This window comes from Triticum aestivum, chromosome 5B (genome assembly GCF_018294505.1).
Source record: "Triticum aestivum cultivar Chinese Spring chromosome 5B, IWGSC CS RefSeq v2.1, whole genome shotgun sequence".
Lineage (NCBI taxonomy): Eukaryota > Viridiplantae > Streptophyta > Magnoliopsida > Poales > Poaceae > Triticum > Triticum aestivum.
The window spans coordinates 697,523,140-697,546,366 of NC_057807.1; positions in this window are offsets into that span (position 1 = coordinate 697,523,140).

Sequence of the window (23,227 nt, forward strand, 5' to 3'; positions counted from 1 at the left end):
TTTCAAATTGCGCCCGGTGTGTCCAAAGGCGCCTAACCCCCCACAGATGGTTTCGGAATTAATTGATCATGCCTCGGCTTCGTGGGACATTCAGTTACTTGAGGAGCATTTTTATGACATGGACAAGGCAGAAATCCTAAACATCCCTCTTAGCTCTAAGGTACAAGCAGACTTCTGGTCTTGGCACTATGATAAGAGGGGCCTTTTTAGTGTACGTTCGGCTTACAGGCTCCTGGCAGCCACAAAGGAGCAGCGGACTGATTGGCTTGAGGGCAACCCTGGACACTCAAATATTGGCGCGGACAGGCGCTCTTGGTCAAAATTGTGGGGCGCCACGATTCCATCAAAAATCAAAGTTTTTGCATGGCGACTTGCTAAAACGTCCATCCCCACAGGCGAAGTTCGAAAACACAGGAAGATGGCAGACTCGGCTGAATGCTCGATTTGTCATGCGGCTCTAGATACATGGCGTCATTCTCTCTTTGACTGCCGGCTTGCAAGGTGCGTCTGGGCGCTGGCCGACGAGGAGCTTACGGATGTGCTTATCTCTAATCGTACTGATGATGCAAAGGTTTGGATGTTGTGGTTAATTGACACACTACCGATAGCTGATCTTGCGCGAGCACTAGTCACTATATGGGCGATCTGGTGGGCACGCCGACGAGCTATCCATGATGAGCAGTTCCAAAGTCCCATGAGCACTCATTTGTTCATTCAGAAATACTTAGAGGATCTGGAGCTGGCTTCTGCACTCAAAACTAATCAGCCCCAGGCCCTGCATGCAAAGGCGAGGGGTATGCATGCAATTTCCATAGGCATGCATGGAACGCATATGACAGAAACAGTTCCCACAGGCCCCTGCTGGCTGCAACCTGATGCTCACGAGTTCAAAATGAACGTGGATGCCGGCCTGGCTAGGAACGGCTCAAAGGGGGTTGCAGCGGTAATATGCAGGGACAAGAGTGGCAAATACATGGGCGCCTCAGCCGTCGTCTTTGAGGGGCTCGTCGATCCTGCGACACTTGAAGCCCAAGCGTGCAAGGAGGCTATGGATTTGGCTACAGATCTTCATCTCGACTCGTTGTGTATTGCTTCAGACTGCCTAGAAGTGGTGGCCAATATCACATCTGAGACCACCTGCCGGTACGCGACTATCTTACGAGAGATCAACTTTCAACGGAGTTTGTTCCGAGATGTTAAATTTATCCATGAGCATCGTCAGTTTAATGTTGAGGCCCATAACCTCGCCAAAGCGGCATCCTCTCTCTCTACCGGGCGCCATGTTTGGCTCTTAGATTTGCCCGAGATTATTTGTATTCCTATGAACATTTGCAATTAATAAAAGGGTGCCGTGTCTCAAAAAAAAAAAGCAATCAGCCGGATTTGCCTAAAAAAAATCAGCCGAAACGACGGAAGAGGGATGATGACGCTTGGAATCCTCGGAACAGCCGGGCCGCCGTCATCCTGATCGCCGTCAAGGGAACAATCCACATCGATCAGATCCGCCCCGGCCGGCCGCGCCACTTGAAACCCTCGCCTCCGCTGCCGGACGATCTCCTCGAGGAAATCTTCCTTCGCCTCCCGCCAGACAAGCCCACGTGCCTCGTGTGCGCCTCCCTCACCAGCAAGCTCTGGCCCGGCCACCTCACTGGCCCTCACTTCCGGGGCCGCTACCGCGAGTCCGCGAGTTCCATGGTGCTCCCCCCATGCTGGGCTTCCTTTACTCGCGGTCCCGGGACTGCGAGCCGGAGGAGAGATACCGCGTCCCACGCTTCGTGTACACCCCACGGAATTCGCTGCCCGTGTTCCCAACGACCACTATGGGAACTTGGGGTGCCCGGAATATGTTGTGTTGGACTGCTGCCATGGCCGCGTTCTCCTTGCGGATTGTAATGCACCCATGCCGCTTATCGTTTGGGACCCCATGACAGGCCGCCGGACCAAGCTGGAGGGGCCCAAAGCGCGCAATTTCAACCTGGCCATCGGTAGCGGGGTCGCGGTGCTATGTGCTGTGGCCTGCTGTGACCATCGCGCGTGTCATCAGGGCCCTTTCCGGGTTGTCTTCTTCGGCATGAGCATTCATGGTGGCCAAAGCGTTATACACATGTCCATGTCCTCGCCGGAGACGGTGGGTGGAGCAAGCCGTGCCCTGATCTTGATCTTGGCAACAACGCATGCATCATGCCAGTGCCCCCCGTCTTCATCCAAGACACACTTTACTTCATGCATACACGTGCGTCTGGTTTTCACATACAAGAATTCTCAAGTATGATTTGGGTTCTAATTGCTTATCGCTAATTGATGTGCCCATGGTGGGGGTTCTTGGTTTCACTACCCTCATGGCTATGGAGGACGGTAGTTTGGGTTTTACACTAGTGGGTAGGTTAACTAACATCTACCTATGGTCAAGGCAGATGGGTTCTGACGGAGTTGCATCATGGACTAAGCGTACAGTCATCGAACTCAAGAACCTTCTTCCCATCCAGGATCCTCATAGAGGACTTACACTGATTGGATCTTCGGAGGGCGGTGATATCGTTTTCGTGACAACATACCTTGGCATCTACCAGATTAATCTAAAGTCGCTACAATGGAAGAAGCTACAGAAGAGAGAAAATTTTAGTGGTCTATTTCCGTACATGAGTTTCCACAATCCAGAAGGTATATCTATATGTCCTTTCTTTTGTGATATGGGGACAACTCTTTATGTGATATGTTACGCAATCTTGGGTCAGCTAACACCAGCGTTTCCGAACCACCTGCGTCATCAGGCCCAACCGGAGAGGAACACCGACTTATGACAGGCCTTGGACCCTCTCCCCCCAAAAGACTAGCCTATTAGGAGGGGAAACCCCCGCCCTTATAAGTCGTGTTATGTCTCCCCCCAAAACCGATGTGGGACTAAACCCAACAATCTCCCCCTCACACATGGGTCACCCATGGGCCCGCTAACACCAGAGTTTCCGGCACACCAACCATGACCGACCACCCGTGAGTCCACCGAGATTTATTCCGGGCACCTGGGCTCTGATACCAATTGTTACGCAATCTCGGGTCCGCCAACACCAGTGTTTCCGGCCCACCTGCGTCACCAGGCCCAACCGGAGAGCAACACCGATTTATGAAAGGCCTTGGGCCCTCTCCCCCCAAAAGACTAGCCTATTAGGAGGGGACACCCCCGCCCTCATAAGTCGTGTTATGTCTCCTCCCGACAACCGATGTGGGACTAAACCCAACAAAGATTGTGTAACAATTGGACCATCGAAGATTGACATGATTGAAGTCAATGAAGATGGACGTGTGCGGTGAAAGGCGACGTGCGTATAAGGCTCGAAGCAGGAGTCTGGAGCGCGTTGTGCAAGATCATGCATACACAAGGTGTCAAAACAATTAATGCATGGAAATGTGCGGGGAAGACACGATGCAGGGTGGAGCATGGATGCAGTCAAAAAAATTCGGCTGGGTCAGACTGGACAGTCTGATGGACTGACATGAATGTTGATCAAAGCAGAAGACGACAGTGATTTCAGCGACGACGACATAGGTGTGTGATGCTGATGGTGGCCAACTTCTGGGGTGCGGAAACACGTGGTGCAGACCTGAGGGCTTGTGCGGATTCGACAAACTATGGCGCTAGGTTGATTCAAGATGGTGCACACATGAGAGCTTGGAGTAGACGGGGCGCAAAGTAGCACGACCAACTACATGGAGTCATGTTGAACATGGAGCTGGAGTCTGGCGGAAGACTTCACTCTGTGCTGATAGAGGGGCTACGGTGTAAATGCATGGAGAGTCGAAGCCCATTTCAGCGGGATATCGAGAGACATGTGGATCAAAGTGGGGCCCAATGGTCTGATGGACACGTGATACTCGGCATCGGTTGGTGATTATCGGTGGTTCTCTGCAGTAGGGGTTTGAGTGGTGTGGGTTCGCGATCCAAGAGACTCGTCTAGGACAGCAGAGGCTCTCCGCGGCTATAGCGGCGAGGCGTGTGGTAAGCACGGGACACAACGACAGTCCAAGGCACTGGTGGTCAGACATGTGGTCAGACAAATTGTGCAGGGGGTGCTGAAGCAGTGTTGGCGAGTATCGGATTCAAGTTGGTGACTGGCTCTATCAGTGTCGGTTGATGGACAGGAGTTGTCCAAGGATAATTTGAGAAAATGGGGGAAAGTCTAAAATTGTCAAAATAGAGAGAGTACATGGCCGTATATTCTGTGGTGCTCGATGCACATGGCAACGTGCGGATGGCAACACAGAAGGAGGAGGAGTGCTATAACTGTGGGACATGCCAGAGACTAACCGAAAAAGGGCTGAGACAACTGTGAATTTAAAACAAGGTGACACAGGGCGATGGTGAGATTCCTTCAAGTTTTAGACAGACGGTCAAGAAAGAGCAGTGATGCTGAGTCCAGGTAACTCTTATATGTGATGTCCAATATGTGAGTTGTTCATTTTCACGCAGATAAGTTATCGGTGTGTGATGGCGTTGAATGGATTCTCCGGAAGTTGGGAGGACAAAGTAGAGTAATGAGGAACTTAATTTTGCTTGAGTGTTGACTGTGAAGAAGACGAGAAGGGACTACAGTTGCAGGTGGAGTCACATGGAGTCTGGGAGTAGCAGCGGTGCTCATGGCATATCTCAAGTCCAATGTACATGGAGATTCAACGCATGGATGGATCCAAGGTGGTGGAGATTATTCGCCAAGGTGGAGTTTGTTAGAGTTGTGTCAAATATTATTGTTCAAGGTAGGTTACAATTGGACTGTGTTTTGGACTGTGTGTAGACAGGGTAGGAGTTATGTCCTAATAGGACACTTGTATCCTAGGCCTCTCATATATATCGGGGGTAGACACACAATCTAATCTATGCCAACATAATAGCACATGCGCGCGGGGGGGCCGGCGACGTGTGCCGACGTCCTAGCGACCGGGGTGCGGTATTGTAGTGGTGTCATGGGGAGGAGCGCCCATAGTCAGGCCCCGAGGATGTAGATGCACATCATGAATGAATTTAATGAAAGGGGCATGTGTTAGTGTTACTAGAACCATCTCTCTCATTTTCCAGGAATCTCATTAACAAATCTCGGTATCGTGCTCGTGTGATTGCTTGGTCCTCGGTAGATCAACGGAGCGCCTTGGATTTATTCTAACATGATATCCCATATAAGTTATTGGAACAAACTAAACAATGAATGTCTAATTTGGCAACTCTTTATATTTAAAATGTGCCCGAGCAAACTTTGAGTTCTTTGTAATTATCACACCCTTTTGGTATCACGATAACATATCTATGTTTGCAGAAAGGGTGATCCCCAGTGATGCGACACATTGACGGTGTATGGTTTGAAGGGAACGTAGTAATTTCAAAAAATTTCCTACGCACACGCAAGATCATGGTGATGCATAGCAACAAGAGGGGAGAGTGTTCGTCCACGTACCCCCGTAGACCGTAAGCGGAAGCGTTATGACAACGCGGTTGATGTAGTCGTACGTCTTCACGATCCGAACGATCCAAGCACCGAACGTACGGCACCTCCGAGTTCAGCACACGTTCAGCTCGATGACGATCCCCGGGCTCCGATCCAGCAAAGCTTCGGGGATGAGTTCCGTCAGCATGACGGCGTGGTGACGATGATGATGTTCTACTGGCGCAGGGCTTCACCTAAACTCCGCGACGATATGACCGAGGTGGAATATGGTGGAGGGGGGCACCGCACACGGCTAAGGAACGATCCGTAGATCAACTTGTGTTGTCATGCCTAGAGGTGCCCCCCTGCCCCCGTATATAAAGGAGCAAGGGGGGAGGGGCGGCCGGCCTAGGAGGGGCGCGCCAAGGGGATTCCTACTCCCACTGGGAGTAGGACTCCCTCCTTCCTTGTTGGAGTAGGAGAAGGGGGGAAAGAGGGGGAGAGGAGGAAGGAAGGGGGGCCGCACCCCTTGTCCAATTCGGACCAGAGGGGGGCTGCGCGCCTCCTTCCTTTCGGCCTCTCTCCTCTATTCCCGTATGGCCCAATAAGCCCATATACTTCCCGGCGAATTCTCGTAACTCTCCGGTACTACGAAAAATACCCGAATCACTCGGAACCTTTCCGAACTCCGAATATAGTTGTCCAATATATCAAAATTTACGTCTCGACCATTTCGAGACTCCTCGTCATGTCCCCGATCTCATCCGGGACTCCGAACTCCTTCGGTACATCAAAACTCATAAACTCATAATATAACTGTCATCGAAGCCTTAAGCGTGCGGACCCTACGGGTTCGAGAACTATGTAGACATGACCTAGAACTATTCTTGGTCAATAACCAATAGCAGAACCTGGATGTCCATATTGGCTCCTACATATTCTAAGAAGATCTTTATCGGTCAAACCGCATAACAACATACGTTGTTCCCTTTGTCATCGGTATGTTACTTGCCCGAGATTTGATCGTCGGTATCCAATACCTAGTTCAATCTCGTTACCGGCAAGTCTCTTTACTCGTTCCGTAATGCATCATTCCGTAACCAACTCATTTGGTCACATTGCTTGCAAGGCTTATAAAGATGTGCATTACCGAGAGGGCCCAGAGATACCTCTCCGACAATCAGAGTGACAAAACCTAATCTCGAAATACGCCAACTCAACATGTACCTTCGGAGACACCTGTAGTACTCCTTTATAATCACCTAGTTACGTTGTGACGTTTGGTAGTACCCAAAGTGTTCCTCCGGTAAACGGGAGTTGCATATTTCTCATAGTTACAGGAACATGTATAAGTCATGAAGAAAGCAATAGCAATATACTAAACGATGATGTGCTAGGCTAACGGAATGGGTCATGTCAATCACATCATTCTTCTAATGATGTGATCCCATTAATCAAATGACAACACATGTCTATGGTTAGGAAACATAACCATCTTTGATTAATGAGCTAGTCAAGTAGAGGCATACTAGTGACTATATGTTTGTCTATGTATTCACACATGTATCATGTTTCCGGTTAATACAATTCTAGCATGAATAATAAACATTTATCATGAAATAAGGAAATAAATGATAACTTTATTATTGCCTCTAGGGCATATTTCCTTCAGTCTCCCACTTGCACTAGAGTCAATAATCTAGTTCACATCGCTATGTGATTTAACACCAATATTCACATCTGCATGTGATTAATAGCCATAGTTCACATCATCATGTGATCAACATCCAAAGGGTTTACTAGAGTCAATAATCTAGTTCACATCGCTATGTGATTAATACCCAAAAGAGTACTAATGTATGATCATGTTTTGCTCGTGAGAGAAGCTTAGTCAACGGGTCTGTCATATTCAGAGCCGTATGTATTTCGCAAATATTCTATGTCCACAATGCTCTGCACGGAGCTACTCTAGCTAATTGCTCCCACTTTCAATATGTATCCAGATTGAGACTTAGAGTCATCTGGATTGGTGTAAAAGCTTGCATCGATGTAACTTTTACGACGAACTCTTTTATCACCTCCATAATCGAGAAACATCTCCTTAGTCCTCACTAAGGATATTCTTGACCGCTGTCCAGTGATCTACTATTAGATCAAAATTGTATTCCTTTTCCAAACACAGAGCAAGGTATACAATAGGTCTGGTTCACAACATAGCATACTTTATAGAACCTATGACTGAGTCATAGGGAATGACTTTTCATTCTCTTTCTATTTTCTGCAATGGTCGGGTCTTGAGTCTTACTCAACTTCACACCTTGTAACACAAGCAAGAACTCCTTCTTTGACTGTTCCATTTTGAACTATTTCAAAAATTTATCAAGGTATGTACTCATTGAAAAATCTTATCAAGCGTCTTGATCTATCTATATAGATCTTGATGCTCAATGTGTAAGTAGCTTCACCAAGGTCTTGCTTTGAAAAACTCTTATTCAAGTATCCTTTCATGCTATCCAGAATTTCCATATCATTTCCAATTAACAACATGTCATCCACATATAATATTAGAAATGCTACAGAGCTCCCACTCACTTTCTTGTAAATACAGGCTTCTTCAAAAGTCTGTATAAAACCATATGCTTTGATCAACTCATCAAAGCGTATATTCCAACTCCGAGATGCTTGCACCAGTCCATTGATGGATCGCTGGAGCTTGCACATTTTGTTAGCACCTTTAAGATTGACAAAACCTTCTAGTTGCATCATATACAACTCTTCTTTAATAAATCTATTAAGGAATGCAGTTTCGACATCCATTTGCCAGATTTCATAAAATGTGGCAATTGCTAACATGATTCAGACAGACTTAAGCTTCGATACGAGTGAGAAAATCTCATCGTATTCAATACCTTGAACTTGTCGAAAAACCTTTCGCAACAAGTCAATCTTAGTAGATAGTAACACTACTATCAGTGTTCGTCTTCCTCTTGAAGATCCATTTATTTAACATGGCTTGCTGATCATCGAGCAAGTCAATCAAAGTCCATACTTTGTTCTTATATATGGATCCTAACTCAGATTTTATGGCCTCAAGCCATTTCGCGGAATCTGGGCTCATCATTGCTTCCTCATAGTTCGTAGGTTCATCATGGTCAAGCAACATGACTTCCAGAATTGGATTACCGTACCACTCTGGTGAGGATCTTATTCTGGAAGACCTACGAGGTTTGGTAGTAACTTGATCTAAAGCTTCATGATCATCATCATTAGCTTCCTCACTAATTGGTGTAGGAATCACAGGAACTGATTTCTGTGATGAACTACTTTCCAATAAGGGAGCAGGTACAGTTACCTCATCAAGTTCTAATTTCCTCCCACTCACTTCTTTCGAGAGAAACTCCTTCTCTAGAAAGGATCCATCTTAGCAACGAATCTTGCTTTCGGATCTGTGATAGAAGGTGTACCCAATAGTTACCTTTGGGTATTCTATGAAGATGCACTTCTCCGATTTGGGTTCGAGCTTATCAGGTGAAAACTTTTTCACATAAGTATCGCAGCCCCAAACTTTAAGAAACGACAACTTTGGTTTCTTGCTAAACCACAGTTCATAAGGCGTCGTCTCAACGGATTTTGATGGTGCCCTATTTAAAGTGAATGCAACTGTCTCTAATGCATAATCCCAAAACGATGGTGGTAAATTGGTAAGATACATCATAGATCGCACTATATCCAATAAAGTACTGTTATGACGTTCGGACACACCATTAAGCTGCGGTGTTCCAGGTCGCATGAGTTTGTGAAACTATTCCACATTGTTTTAATTGAAGACCAAACTCGTAACTCAAATATTTGTCTCCGCGATCAAATTGTAGAAACTTTATTTTCTTGTTACGATGATTCTCCACTTCACTCTGAAATTCTTTGAACTTTTCAAATGTTTCAGACTTGTGCTTCATTAAGTAGATATACTCATATCTGCTCAAATCATCTTGTGAAGGTCAGAAAATAATGATACCCGCCACGAGCATCAACACTCATTGGACCATATACATCGGTATGTATTATTTCCATCAAGTCAGTAGCTCGTTCCATTGTTCCGAAGAACGGAGTTTTAGTCACCTTGCCCAAAAGGCACGGTTCGCAAGCATCAAATGATTCATAACCAAGAGATTCCAAAAATCCATCTTTATGGAGTTTCTTCATGCGCTTTACACCGATATAACCCAAACGGCAGTGCCACAAATAAGTTGCACTATCACTATCAACTTTGCATCTTTTGGCATCAATATTATGAATATGTGTATTACTACGATCGAGATCCAACAAACTATTTTCATTGGGTGTATGACCATCGAAGGTTTTATTCATGTAAATAGAACAACAATTATTCTTTGACTTTAAATGAATAACCGTATCACAATAAACATGATCAAATCATATTCATGCTCAACGCAAACGCCAAATAACATTTATTTAGGTTTAACACTAATCCCGAAAGTATAGGGAGTGTGCGATGATGATCACATCAATCTTGGAACCACTTCCAACACACATCGTCACTTCTCCCTCAACTAGTCTCTGTTTATTCTGTAACTCCTGTTTCGAGTTACTAATATTTAGCAACCAAACAAGTATCAAATACTCAGGGGCTACTATAAACACTAGTAAGGTACACATCAATAACCTGTATATCAAATATACCCTTGTTCACTTTGCCATCCTTCTTATCCACCAAATATTCAGGGCATTTCCGCTTCCAGTGACCATTTCCTTTACAATGTAAGCACTCAGTTTCAGGCTTTGGTCCAGCTTTGGTGTTCTTCACGGGAGTGACAACTTGCTTGTCATTCTACTTGAAGTTTCCCTTTCTTTCCCTTTGCCCTTTTCTTGAAACTAGTGATCTTGTCAACCATCAACACTTGATGCTCTTTCTTGATTTCTACCTTCGTCGATTTCAACATTACGAAGAGCTCGGGAATCGTTTTCGTCATCCCTTGCATACTATAGTTCATCACAAAGTTCTAGTAACTTAGTGATGGTGACTAGAGAATTCTGTCAATCACTATCTTATCTGGAAGACTAACTCCCACTTGATTCAAGTGATTGTAGTACCCAGACAATCTGAGCACATGCTCACTAGTTGAGCGATTCTCCTCCATCTTTTAGCCATAGAACTTGTTGGAGACTTCATATCTCTCAACTCAGGTATTTGCTTGAAATATTAACTTCAACTCCTGGAACATCTCATATGGTCCATGACGTTCAAAATGTCTTTGAAGTCCCGATTCTAAGCCGTAAAGCATGGTGCACAAAAACTATCAAGTAGTCATCATATTGAGCTAGTCAAACGTTCATAACGTCTGCATCTGCTCCTGCAATAGGTTTGTCACCTAGCGGTGCATCAAGGACATAATTCTTCTGTGCAGCAATGAGGATAAACCTCAGATCACGGATCCAATCCGCATCATTGCTACTAACATCTTTCAACATAGTTTTCTCTAGGAAAATATCAAAATAAACATATGAAAGCAACAATGCAAGCTATTGATCTACAACATAATTTGCAAAATACTACTAGGACTAAGTTCATGATAAATTTAAGTTCAATTAATCATATTACTTAAGAACTCCCACTTATATAGACATCTCTCTAGTCATCTAAGTGATCACGTGATCCAAATCAACTAAACCATAACCGATCATCATGTGAGATGGAGTAGTTTTCAATGGTGAACATCACTATGTTGATCATATCTACTATATGATTCACGCTCGACCTTTCGGTCTTCATGTTCCGAGGCCATATCTGCATATGCTAGGCTCGTCAAGTTTAACCTGAGTATTCTGCGTGTGCAAAACTGGCTTGCACCCGTTGTAGATAGACGTAGAGCTTATCACACCCGATCATCACGTGGTGTCTGGGCACGACGAACTTTGGCAACGGTGCATACTCAGGGAGAACACTTCTTGATAATTTTAGTGAGAGATCATCTTAAAATGCTACCGTCAATCAAAGCAAGATAAGATGCATAAAGGATAAACATCACATGCAATCAATATAAGTGATATGGTATGGCCATCATCATCTTGTGCTTGTGATCTCCATCTCTGAAGCACCGTCATGATCACCATCGTCACCGGCGCGACACCTTGATCTCCATCGTAGCATCGTTGTCGTCTCGCCAACTATTGCTTCTACGACTATCGCTACCGCTTAGTGATAAAGTAAAGCAATTACAGGGCGTTTGCATTTCATACAATAAAGCGACAACCATATGGCTCCTGCCAGTTGCTGATAACTTCGGTTACAAAACATGATCATCTCATGCAATAAAATATAGCATCACGTCTTGACCATATCACATCACAACATGCCCTACAAAAACAAGTTAGACGTCCTCTACTTTGTTGTTGCAAATTTTACGTGGCTGCTACGGGCTTTTAGCAAGAACCGTTCTTACCTACGCATAAAAAAACCACAACGATAGTTTGTCAAGTTGGTGCTGTTTTAACCTTCGCAAGGACCGGGCGTAGCCACACTCGATTCAGCTAAAGTGAGAGAGACAGACACCCGCCAGCCACCTTTAAGCACGAGTGCTCGTAACGGTGAAACCAGTCTCGCGTAAGCGTACGCGTAATGTCGGTTCGGGCCGCTTCATCTCACAATACCGCCGAACCAAAGTATGACATGCTGGTAAGCAGTATGACTTGTATCGCCCACAACTCACTTGTGTTCTACTCGTGCATATAACATCAACGCATAAAACCAGGCTCGGATGCCACTGAAGGGAACGTAGTAATTTCAAAAAATTTCCTACGCACACGCAAGATCATGGTGATGCATAGCAACGAGAGGGGAGAGTGTTCGTCCACGTACCCTCGTAGACCGTAAGCGGAAGTGTTATGACAACGCGGTTGATGTAGTCGTAAGTCTTCACGATCCGACCGATCCAAGCACCGAACGTACGGCACCTCCGAGTTCAGCACACGTTCAGCTCGATGACGATCCCCGGGCTCCGATCCAGCAAAGCTTCGGGGATGAGTTCCGTCAGCACGACGGCGTGGTGACGATGATGATGTTCTACCGGCGCAGGGCTTCACCTAAACTCCGCGACGATATGACCGAGGTGGAATATGGTGGAGGGGGGCACCGCACACGGCTAAGGAACGATCCGTAGATCAACTTGTGTTGTCGTGCCTAGAGGTGCCCCCCTGCCCCCGTATATAAAGGAGCAAGGGGGGAGGGGGCGGCCGGCCTAGGAGGGGCGCGCCAAGGGGAGTCCTACTCCCACCGGGAGTAAGACTCCCTCCTTCCTTGTTGGAGTAGGAGAAGGGGGGAAAGAGGGGGAGAGGAGGAAGGAAAGGGGGGCCGCACCCCTTGTCCAATTCGGACCAGAGGGGGGCTGCGCGCCTCCTTCCTTTCGGCCTCTCTCCTCTATTCCCGTATGGCCCAATAAGGCCCATATACTTCCCGGCGAATTCCCGTAACTCTCCGGTACTCCAAAAAATACCTGAATCACTCGGAACCTTTCCGAACTCCGAATATAGTCGTCCAATATATTGATCTTTACGTCTCGACCATTTCGAGACTCCTCGTCATGTCCCCGATCTCATCCGGGACTCCGAACTCCTTCGGTACATCAAAACTCATAAACTCATAATATAACTGTCATCGAAACCTTAAGCGTGCGGACCCTACGGGTTCGAGAATTATGTAGACATGACCTAGAACTATTCTTGGTCAATAACCAATAGCAGAACCTGGATGTCCATATTGGCTCCTACATATTCTACGAAGATCTTTATCGATCAAACCGCATAACAACATACGTTGTTCCCTTTGTCATCGGTATGTTACTTGCCCGAGATTTGATCGTCGGTATCCAATACCTAGTTCAATCTCGTTACCGGCAAGTCTCTTTACTCGTTCCGTAATGCATCATTCCGTAACAAACTCATTTGGTCACATTGCTTGCAAGGCTTATAAGGATGTGCATTACCGAGAGGGCCCAGAGATACCTCTCCGACAATCGGAGTGACAAAACCTAATCTCGAAATACGCCAACTCAACATGTACCTCGGAGACACCTGTAGTACTCCTTTATAATCACCCAGTTACGTTGTGACGTTTGGTAGTACCCAAAGTGTTCCTCCGGTAAACGGGAGTTGCATATTTCTCATAGTTACAGGAACATGTATAAGTCATGAAGAAAGCAATAACAATATACTAAACGATCAAGTGCTAGGCTAACGGAATGGGTCATGTCAATCACATCATTCTTCTAATGATGTGATCCCATTAATCAAATGACAACACATGTCTATGGTTAGGAAACATAACCATCTTTGATTAATGAGCTAGTCAAGTAGAGGCATACTAGTGACTATATGTTTGTCTATGTATTCACACATGTATCATGTTTCCGGTTAATACAATTCTAGCATGAATAATAAACATTTATCATGAAATAAGGAAATAAATAATAACTTTATTATTGCCTCTAGGGCATATTTCCTTCATGGTTGAATATGCAGGAGGCTACCCTCGTCAATAAGAAAAATGGGCAAATAGCTCCCATGCGAAGTCGTTAAGTTGAATTGTCTCTCATGCGATGTCGTTGGTTGTAATGGCTCTCATGCGACGTCTCCCAGTGCAGAAATAGCTCAAGCAAGACAACCCGTTTACACGGCTAGCTGGCTGTTAGTTAGGCTGAGATTTGGTTGGGACATTGGGGGTTATGTGCTCTGACTGGTGGGGTCCATCTAGGGCCATGTCGTCAAGAGTCAACAGTCCATGACTCGACCGGTGACTGTGTGACCATGCTCGACTCGACCGTGCTGCACTGGGCGAGCGCGCCGCCGTAAGCATCTTCTCCGGCAGAGGCATCGATTTCTTCTCCGCGGTGGTGGAGCTCCTTTCTCGCAGCGGCATAGCTATTGCGAGTGAGTATTTTCAACACCCTAGTCCCATTCCCCAGAATTTTGGATAGATTTGTGGCCTCATGCTCTGTTTCTTGGCGATTTAGAATCTCGATTGGATAGGAGCGCGGGGGTTGTTTCTTCTCCGCGGTGGTGGAGCGCCATTCTCGGCAGCGGCTATTGCGAGTGAGTATTTTCGAAACCCTAGTCCCATTCCCCAGAATTTTGGATAGATCAGTGGCCTCATGCTCTGTTTCTTGGCGATTTAGAATCTCGATGAATGAGATGGAGCGAGGAGACAGTGCTTCCAATCGGTAATGCCGCCCTCTTTTCTCTTTTAGCTGTTATCGAACTCGATTTGGTAGTGACTATCGCTTACACTGCCGCTGCCAGCCATTGACAAAACAGGGGAGGTTCCGGTTCTACCACCACATTCATAATTATAGTGGAATTTTTTTCCCAGTAAAGCAGGGGAGCTAGTGTCTAGTTTTAATTATTTTCCTTTCATATTTTATGATCTATATGTCGTAAGGGGATGCCCCTCTATATGTTGTAAGGGGATGCTACTAGGGTACCCGATGCCCCTCTATCGTGCTATCTATTAATGTTTTTTCGGGCCTAAAGTTTCTTCATTGCATTTTATTTATGTGGCCATGTGAACTAAAAAATGCACTAAAACATGATCCAATCATAAAAGTTGTTGTTAGCACGTGTCTAGTTAATTATTTTCTTTTTATGTTTTATGCATTATATGTTGTAAGGGGATGCCCCTCTATAAGTTGTAAGGAGATGCTACTATGGGCACACTAGATGTCTTTTTTTTTTGAGAGGGGCACAACCTTTTTCAGTTGAAACACACGAGTAAAAATTTGAAAACACCATAGCACAAATCAAAAATAAAATAAAAATGGTGCTTGGTTGAAAGACTCCCTCCGTGCAGGTGCATAGGGCACCTAAGAAAAAGCTCTGCAATTTAGGTGCAACCTGATTGGACGTGCAAATTTTTCAAACCGGGAAGAAATCCTAGTAGCATACAGGCCGTTTCGGCTGACCCATGCCAGGAATTACTCCCACACTCGCGTTCCACCAGGCCCACCTCGTTGCAATCTCTTGCCTAATCACCGCTGGTTTCCTATGCATGCATTGGATATTTCCCTCTTTGCCGGCCATTCACAATTAATCACCGGAGCAAACAAGCGGCAGTTAATGGATATTACGACTTACACTTCCCAACACACTAGGACGGAGGAAGTAAACTAGAACCAAACAATTGCAATGTTTTTGGTTCATAAAAACTGCAAGTTATACTGCTAACTAGGACCAACCTTTTGTTTTAGCCGAAACAACATGGGACCCTAGCATCGGACACGATAGCTTGTGCATAAAAATAGCTCAAATAATTATCAGATGAGTTATCTCAAAAAAGATGATTGCAGGAAGCTTAAAATTTGTGAAATAACCTAAGCCGAAAAGATATATCGATGTCAATGACCATGTGCACTTCTTTTTTGCACTAGGTACACCTTTATTATCAATGGGCCTGGATATGTTCTATTCGGCCCTGCCTACCTTCTATATGGGCCTAGCCTTTTCGGGCAACTGTCGACGAACCTTTTTTTCCTTTTCTCCCTCTACCACTGAAACTGAAATTGATGACGAACTGCAGAACTGAAAAAACGGGGCCGAAACAGAGTGGAGAAGACATGCCGAATTCGTACAACGCAACACTTTTATTCAAACATCCATATCATTACGATTACAAATGATGCCCAATCTATTCACTAACGACTAATTATCATCACATAAACAAATGCGAGAGCAATTACACAAACATAAAAAATTCCGGCCATCAAATTGCCATGCTTCTTCAATTCGATGAGTTTCTTCATCTGCTTGTTCAGCTTCTTCAGCTCTGCCGTCCCTCCTGCATCCCCCACAGTAGCACCAATGGAATTGCCAGATCCAGGGGCCCCAGATCCAGATGGGCCCGATCCAAACTTCTCCGCCTCCAACGGTAAATCGAGCTCCCCTGATGCACCCTCCAGTTGAATCCGCTCTATGTACTCATCTAGCCACTCAAAATGGGCACATTGCTTGAATTTCTGAAATCCGAAAGATGAACCCTAAATCCCAAATCCGATGAAAAATATGAAATTGGGAGACAAAAACCAAAATTGGCATATTGAGAAGTAAAATCTCACCTTTCCCTGCTCTGGTTTGCTCTCACATTTCACGAATTCCCGCCCAAGGTTGCCATTCTTGTCGGTCGTTGTGACTAGCCGCTTCAGGGGTGCGGTACGTGGGCATCCAGGGCACCTTGTCATGGGCACTGCGCCATAGCGCGGCCATGAGCGGCGGGAGGCTGAAGCGGAGCTCGACATTGCTAGGTCGCGGCCCGGAACAACGTTGCTGCGCATCGTCGCCGGAGAAGAAGAACAACAACGGTCGGGGAGCGTGGCGAGGATGGGAAGGTCGCGGCAGGGCTCGGGTGCTGCACGGCTCGGTGTCCTCTCTTGTACCAATGATGAGTTGGATAAGTTAGTGGGTCCCACGCTATGGGTCTTGCTTTGTTACGTAGGGGCTCACCTGATTCGAGTTTTAAACATGTGTCTTTGGATTAGGCAGCAGTGTCGCACGGCAGCTATTTTTTCCAACGGAGATGTTGCATGAGAACTATTACAACCAACGACATCGCATGAGAGACAATTCAACTCAACGACGTCGCATGGGAGCTATTTTCCCTAAGAAAAATAGCAAACATGGAGGCAACATGGGTCTTGTGATGAATTGTGTCACTATTTCGTAACCTTTCCGTGGCAGTGGTGCTTGTTTGTTTCCCACCGGCGATGTATGCTTGCTTGTTTTCTCATACTATTGTTGTCTTTTCTCACTAAGCTTGACAGTTTCCCTGTGCCTTGCCATGCACAAGTGGGTGACTGGATTATGTTCTAAAGAATGTTCAGTTTCTCACAACATTAGCAACCACTCCTTGAAATAAATCTGCAAATAATAGCTTAGCCTGCCATTATAAACTACATAGTTTGCTCGCATAGCTTTGATCCAATCTCTAAATTTATATCCGTACATATAATTGCTTGCTATGCTAAGTAGTCTAGTCCTCAGTAAGATATCATGTCCATTAGTGCATAGAGCTGTTAATGCATTTCTTCAAGTTTTATAGCACTCTCATCGACAATGTTGAGTATGTTGAAGGGTAGGGTGCGGCGCGGATGGATCTGCTGAACCCAAGCTCGCTTGGACAATTTTAGAAAATCTAGGAACTGTGTTTTGAAGCTACAAAAAGTTCTATAAAAAATAGCACTCGCGTACATATAGGGATGAAAATGGAGTGGAAAGTTGAAACGGAGAGGAAATATGAAAGCGGAAATGGAAATTTGCAAAACGGAAATGGAAACGATTTTTTTATTTGGAAATGGAAACAAAAACAGAATGGTGTTTTCCGGTGGAACGCACGTGGAAATGGAACTTTCCGTTTCCGTTAATATGGAATTTCCATTTCTACTATAGGCTCATCACTAGTAGAAAAAGGACCTAATATGAGAAACATTAGTACCGGTTCGCATATGAGCCGGCACTAATGCGCCCATTAGTGCCGGTTCAAATGACTTGGCAGGAGGTGACCTTTAGTACTGGTTCTTTGGGAATCTTTAGTACCGGTTCGTGACACGAACCGGTAGTAAAGATGTTGGTGCCCGGCCAGCACCTTTAGTACCGGTTCGTGGCACGAACCGGTACTAAAGATGTTGTGGCAGGCGCTATTTTTAGTCCCACCTCGCTCCCCTAACAAGAATTTGACCACCTTAAGTATGTTACTTCTCAAACTATCCCAAACATTTGGTTTTCATTGAACTCTATGTGTAGGATCTGTGGCTGCAATAGGAGTCTTCGCCGGTTCTTAAATCGGTGGTATATTCCTATTGACGATTTAGATTCAATACAAAAAGATCGTTGATGATCAATGTATTTTCTATATGTACTTCTGTGTAGTAGCGCGTTTTGGCTGAAAGGCGGTACTGATCAATGTATTTTTTCTGCGTTCAGATGCACAATTTAAATATGTTATTTGTCAAGGAGAAGAAGACGAAGAAGAAGGAGAAGAAGGAGAAGAAGAAGAGGAGGAAGAAGAAGAATAAGAAGAGGAAGAGGAAGAAGAGGAAGAGGAAGATGAAGAGGAAGAAGAAGAGGAAGAGGAAGAAGAGGAAGAGGAAGAAGAAGAGGAAGAAGAAGAGGAAGAAGGAGAAGAGGAAGAGGAAGAGGAGGAAAGAATTAATAGAAGGAGAAGAAGGAGAAGAAGAGGAAGAGGAAGAAGAGGAAGAAGGAGAAGAAGAAGAGGAAGAAGAAGGAGGAAGAAGAAGAAGAGGAAGAAGAAGAGGAAGAAGAAGAGGAAGAAGGAGAAGAAGAAGAAGAGGAAGAAGGAGAAGAAGAAGAAGAAGAAGAAGAGGAAGAAGGAGAAGAAGAAGAAGAAGAAGAGGAAGAGGAGGAAAGAAGAAGAAGAAGAAGAAGAAGAGGAAGAGGAAGAACAGGAAGAAGAGGAAGAAGGAGAAGAGGAAGAGGAAGAGGAGGAAAGAATTAATAGAAGGAGAAGAAGGAGAAGAAGAAGAGGAAGAGGAAGAAGAGGAAGAAGAAGAATAAGAAGAGGAAGAAGAAGAAGAGGAAGGAGAATAGGAAGAGGAAGATGAGGAAAGAATTAATAGAAGGAGAAGAAGGAGAAGAAGAAGAGGAAGAGGAAGAGGAGGAAGAAGAAGGAGGAAGAAGAAGAAGAGGAAGAAGGAGAAGAGGAAGAGGAAGACGAGGAAAGAAATAAAGAAACTAAATACAGCAAAAAAACCTACTCAGAAATAAATAGAAGAAAAAAATAAAGCAGAAAAGAAATAACTATATAAGAAATTACTCAAAAATAAATAGAAGAAAATAAATAATGCAGAAAAGAAAAAAATTTATAAAAAAATGTTGGGGCGCTGCCCGATGGGCCTGCCAGACCTAGGGTGTGACAATACAGGCCCAGAAGGGCCAGCAAGCTCACAGGACAGCGCGCCTTAGTTAATTAGGCCCAGAAGTCTGCTATATAAAGGAGTTCGTAAGGGCATCAGCAGCTGGGTTTATAAACCAGTGCTGCTGCCCTTCGCTCGTCGAGGTGGGATTAGAAGTAGCGCAGTGGCAGCGCACGGCCTTTAGTAATGTTAATGTTTAGTTGAACTAGTTAAATTAATATATAGATCGAACTAGTTTGTTTTTAGTAAATGCTTAGTTGAACTTTTTGAATTAATATAACTAGTTTATTTTTAGTAAATGTTTAGTTCAACTAGTTAAATTAATATATAGATCGATCGAACTAGTTTATTTTTTGTCAATGCTTAGTTGAAGTTTTTAAATTAATATAACTAGTTTATTTTTAGAATGTTAGAAATGATAATGTTAGATGAATTATAAATGTTAATGTTTAGTTGAACTAATTGAATTAATATATAGATCGAACTAGTTTATTTTTAGTAAATGCTTAGTTGAACTTTTTGAATTAATATAACTAGTTTATTTTTAGTGAATGCTTAGTTGAATTAATAGAAAAAGTTGAATTAATCAAATTAGTAAGTGTTTAATGTTTCGCCTAATATGAACATAGGAAATCTCGTCTGACGATGGAAAAAATTTCATTATGTGCGAATACTTTGAAGACCAGCGCAGGCAGTGCGACGGAAATATCCTTGTTGATGGTAGGCGATTCAATATCAAGCTGGATGAGACCTTCGAATTCGATACAGTAAGTCATAACGATAAGTCTGTTTTCGTAATTAAGCATGACTTATATATATGCTTCATTTGCCTGACTTGTAATTTTTAATTTTCACTATTCTACTAGCGCATCCCCTGCCATGCAAGAATTTTTGTCTTGGATAAGATAGGTTTCAAAGATATGGAAACTATGGAGATAAAGAGAGTTTACCTTTAAACTAAGCATGATGGTTATACTTTCACCGTCCAAGTATACAATACACACACGTACACCTATTTTGAATGCAAAATTTGGGAAGCACTATGCAAGGCTTATGCATTTGAGCCTGGTATGATTATCACCTTTGATATTCGTCCCGAAGATGATATTGCAGGTAATAGAGACATATGGGTCGATGTGCAGACACCTCCAGTTCTACCATTATGTGAGTTCTTCTCAACTATATTTTTGTCTTTGATATTGCTTATTCAAAAATAATTGACAACTAATTTCTATTGACAGCTTATATCCATTCAACCAAACATGTCCGGCGCTTGGTAGACAGGACCTACTACTGTCCCGGAGCTGAACTAAACTGCGAGGAGATAAGTCATTATGTTTCATGGCTTGAGGATCTTCATACTGTCAAGACAAATTTTCTTCCGGCACTTAGAAATATTAGTACTCAAAATGTGCGACCAATAGTGATGGTATTGAACTACGGTCACATCTATTTAGGAATGATGCTAAGATTTTTACTATTTATCCTCAGTGCATCTTTTGCATACATAATTTTTCTGCTAAACTATCATTGCTAAGTATATTAATTAAGTACTATACGATGTTCTTCAACAGGGACTCCCGATGACAGTTGTGCCTCATGGGATCGAGACTAAAGGTCGCATGTCAATTGTTAGCTTACGGCCAAGATATCCTGCATTGCACATTAATGCATTCAGGATTTCTAGAAGCGATGAATGCTTAAAAGTGAAAGATTGGAGGAAAATTGTTAACGATCGCAGAGAAGTAATAGGGGGCAACAATGAGAAGCGCAACCCACGATTAGGAGACAGGTTCATCGGCATGCTCCAGTTTGATGAATCAAGAGAGTTATACATGTTCTATGCTATTTTACCAGAGAGAGAGAGAGTAGCTAACAGGAGTGATTTAGCTAGTTCATGCTGCTCTTAGTACTTGTCCTTTCATGTCGGTGTTCTTCGTTCTGAACTTAAGTGATTTGCTTTTGTGGTGTTATATATGAACGCTTATAATATCATGACAATCATGTTGAACTCGATGATATTTTTGCTTCTGGTACAAAGTGAATGTTTTTTGTTTAAGCTAGTAGTGCTGGTGGTGATTAGATATATAGCTAGCGATGCATGACTATGATGATTAATATGATGATGATGATTAGCTTTAGCTAGATGGATCCTACCTAAGTGATCAAGTATATGCCATATCCGTATATATTATAGATGATCAAGTATAATTAATATGGATATGGCATATACTTGATCACTTAGCTAGAGCTATCTAATGCATCCAGTCGAAAATAATCCGCGGTACTTTCACGTAATGATTTAACAACTCATTATAATGTAAAACAATCACTAAATTAAACTGAAAACACAAAATTAAAGAAAAAACAAAAAAACACCCAAACATTTAGTACCGGTTGGTGTTACCAACCGGTACTAATGCCCTACACGCAAACGGGCCTCGCTCGTGCCACGTGTTGGCACTTTAGCGCCGGTTCGTGACGAACCGGTACTAAAGGGGGGGACCTTTAGTCCCCACTCTTTAGTGCCGGTTCACGAACCGGCACTAAAGGCCTTCACGAACCGGCACAAAAGGCCGGTTCTGCACTAGTGCATGGCTGCTTTGTAGCCCAACTACCAACAATACAAAGTGGCAAAATGAGTAAAATGAGCAGAATGTATTATTTGAGTAAGTTTTACTACCACACGCATACTCAACTAAACCCTATACGGAATTGTCATGTACTACTACAATACTACCCTATTATGCCAACACAACCATATTAACTTGTAGCCTTGTTAACAATTCCATCAATTTGTTTGTTTTTTGTCTGTATTTCTCTATGATTCAAGGGGGTTTTAAGTTCCGGTCAACGAACAATTTTGTTTCCGTGTCCGCTCTGTATTCGCTCCGTGTTTGTTTTCGGTAGTATCTGTTTCCGTATTTATTTTTGGGGTTTCTGTATTCATTTCTGCTTTTGCAAAAAAAAATATGAAAACAAAAATGGTAGCACCCAGTTCCGTCCGTTTCCGCGCCGTTTTCATCCCTACGTACATAGGGTAGTATAGCATTTATGTTCGACTTGTGATAAAATTTGCTAATATGTGTTTTTATAAAATTTACTTGCATTATTTCTATCGAGAATTTTGACTTTTGTAAGCTTGGTAATTTTCTCTCGTCGTCTGCAAAGTTTGCTCACCCAGCTTGGGTCCAATATCTAAAATCCTTTCCCAGAGAAGGTTCAGATGTTCAGCAGAGTAGGAGGGCTTATACTGAACTATGATTTTCTGCTGCTCAAAAGACGATGATAGATTGTGCATGGCTAACTAACCTTGTGAACTGAACTAGGATTATAAATCGTAGGAAGGAGGTAAACACCGCGTCCGTCCGCGACCCGCTCCCGCCCCGGAAACCCTCGCCGCCGCCTCCTTCCCCTGCCCGTCTCCGGCGCGATCCGGCGGCCCTCGCTGGCGCGCGGCCCGGATCTGCCCCCTTCCCCCGCCCTTTCTCCCCCGCCCGTCCTTCCGCCCTCGCACCTCCTCCTCGGGAGGCGACCGAGGCGGCTCCCGCGCCTCTGCTCTCAACCGCCCCCTCATCTTCTCCCCTTCCGTCACCGGTGGGCGCCCTCGGCTCCGGCCCGGGGGGTGCCGGCGGCGGCAGGATCTCCTCTCCCCGCGCGCGCGTCCTCCTGGGCCGGGGTAGGGGCGGTGACGGTATCGCTCGGCTTGGCGACGGTCCGGTGACCCGGCGGGGTGGCCGGCGGCGGACGTGGTGGCGGCGCTGCTCCTTGGCGGTGGGGCGGCGTGGTGGTGCTGGGTGGCCGACGTCGCGTCCCTGGCCCAGATCTGGTCCTGGCGGGCCCCATCTGAGTCCTAGCGGGCCGGCCCCTCGGGGTGGCCTCGTT